Source organism: Dermacentor albipictus, unplaced genomic scaffold, assembly GCF_038994185.2.
Source record: "Dermacentor albipictus isolate Rhodes 1998 colony unplaced genomic scaffold, USDA_Dalb.pri_finalv2 scaffold_13, whole genome shotgun sequence".
Classification (NCBI taxonomy): domain Eukaryota; kingdom Metazoa; phylum Arthropoda; class Arachnida; order Ixodida; family Ixodidae; genus Dermacentor; species Dermacentor albipictus.
Genome location: NW_027225567.1, coordinates 8,087,663 through 8,090,000, shown reverse-complemented (window position 1 = coordinate 8,090,000; position 2,338 = coordinate 8,087,663). Strand labels below are relative to the sequence as shown.

At 43.2% G+C, this 2,338-nt stretch overlaps 1 long non-coding RNA gene across 1 annotated transcript in view; it reads left to right on the top strand.

Moving 5' to 3' along the window:
- Window positions 1-2,018, top strand: part of LOC135915893 (uncharacterized) — a 57,579-nt gene extending 55,561 nt beyond the window's left edge. Inside the window, exon 3 of the long non-coding RNA XR_010568781.1 lies at window positions 1,788-2,018. This is a non-coding gene — a long non-coding RNA (uncharacterized lncRNA). The remainder of the gene's footprint in view (window positions 1-1,787) is intronic.
- The last annotated feature ends 320 nt before the right edge of the window (window positions 2,019-2,338 follow it).

Here is a 2,338-nt window from a genome sequence, read left to right as displayed (position 1 = left end):
GCAGCCCCACTGGAACGTGGTAGGTACCATAGCCGGGTATCTAACTCATGAATATAATGCCCTAGCCACTGAACCACCGGGAGGAGATGGTCTTAGAGGCTGCGAAATACTTGTACGAGAGCCATTCTGAAGCAAAGCTCGGCTTAAATTTTAGAACTGACGTTTTCTCCTACACGTGAAAGGAGGAAATTAAAGGTTTTAGCGGTAATATATCCGAAACGCCGATCTTGCCTAGACGAGGATGCGGGGGCGCGGCGGGAGTTTATATTTGTGGTAACTTTGCTGGCATGAGATTTTCTGAAGGACAAATTTAGATTATGCGGAGTATATTTAGAAACTGGTTGATGAAAAAACTCCTTGAAAATGGAGAACAGAGCAAAAGCACCAGTTTACAAATATATTTTTCCCGTCATTTCGCTTTAACAGTGTTTATTCATACCTGTAAGTTTTGAAAAATTCAGTTGGTCTAAAGCAACAACGTCCAGTGCATATGGCCGCAACGCCCAATTCGTCTTCTGGCTAACACATGCCACACTTTCTTAAAAAATTGTTTGACGATGGGTAGGCCAGCCTTCAACACTGCAACATAAACATACACCGTAAACTCCTTTAGACGTCCGATTTCGGACCTTTAAGGTCGTCATTTCACGTATTCTCTTAAGTTGCACCTGTCCGTCTAGAAAACCCAGTGGTGAAGGGGGTGGAGGTTTATGTTACATAGGAGGCTACCTAGGTAGCTTTATTTGGAAGATCGTGTGGAGAGGTCAGAAGCTAATCACTTCTCCTTGCACCATTTCACTTCCATGTGGGCTATGTTCGATGAAAGTTATTGTCTTAACCATTTGCTGAGAGGCATGACATTTTTTCCCTTTTCCTATCTTTTTAATTATGCGCCTGAATGTGACACTGGGTCGTCAACTTTTCTTTTTTAAGGGGGGGACGATGTCTTTTTTTTGGCATTCGTTCATCAAAAATATGAAACTGCAGTAATTGGAAACACGCGTAAGCGTGAAATGCATTCTTCTTACATCGTATACGTGTGAAGGACAAGAAAGGGAGTTAACCAAGGGGCCCGATTTTAATTAGTCATATCATAAGAAGCCTACAAACACTGACACCAAACACTGACACCTGTGTCGGTGTTTGTTAGCTTCTTATGATATCATATACGAGTGATCCTTCTTACGAATTTTTATTACCTGTAGCCTATATGCACTTTAGGCTCTCCACTTAAATAGCTTGCAGAGAAAAACATTATTCTCGCACGAAAAATGAGAATGCACCCTCAGCTATTAAGGAAGTTCTGTGAATTAAAATTTTACTTATCTACTTTACGACCATCCTGGAATTGCGAAATCGGAACAGCGGAGTCTTATAGTCATACACTGTACTTATGCTGAAACCTTGGGCACTGCAGCACAGGGCTAGCGATTCTGTCTGAGTGGGTGCTAACACAAGCAATATTAGCATAAAGTAAAATTTGTGGTCACAATATATACAAACACAGTCCTTGTCTTTGGAGTACTGCTTTCACACAGAAATATTTTACTAATTTTCTGTCGGAACCTTCAAGTCGATCAGACGGCAAGTTAACGTTTGAGCGTCGTAAAATCAGTCTTCGACTGATTTTACGACGCTCAAACGCCTTCTTTGTTTAAATCTCATCTTCTCCGCTTAGTCCCCAACCAGACTTCATGAAACGGGGAAATGCGAAGTTGAGCTGCTTAAGGTGTACTTATATTCAACTTGCCGACCAAACCTGCTCGTTCCTTTCTCTCTTCGTGCAGGTAACGGATTGGTGTGTCCTGATTTTGAAGTGGAGTGCGAGAACATGTGCGTGGCCATTGGACACAAGGATGGGTTCTGCAACGGCACTATGTGCTTATGTGAAGATCACATTATAGTGAACCTGGGACTACCACGTGGTAGCTGAACCTTTGCCTCCAACTAAGGCTTCAAGCGCTGTCTCTTCTAAGCGAGCGCCTTTGTAGCTCACACTCGACCTGCATATACTCTGCACTGGCATTTGCATAATTATTTGTTAATAATCATGATATTAAATGAACGTGGTGTTTGCAACTGATATATCGAGTTTAGATGTCCTAACCTGCTCCCCGATTACCCGCCATGGTTGCTCAGTGGATTTGGTATTTGGCTGCTGAGGTCGCGGGATCGAATCCCGGCCACGGCGGCCGCATTTCGATGGGGGAGAAATGCGAAAACACCTGCGTACTTAGATTTTAGGTGCACGTTAAAGAACTCCAGGTGGTCGAAATTTCCGGAGTCCTCCACTACGGCATGCCTCATAATCAGAAAGTGGTTTTGGCACGTAAAACCC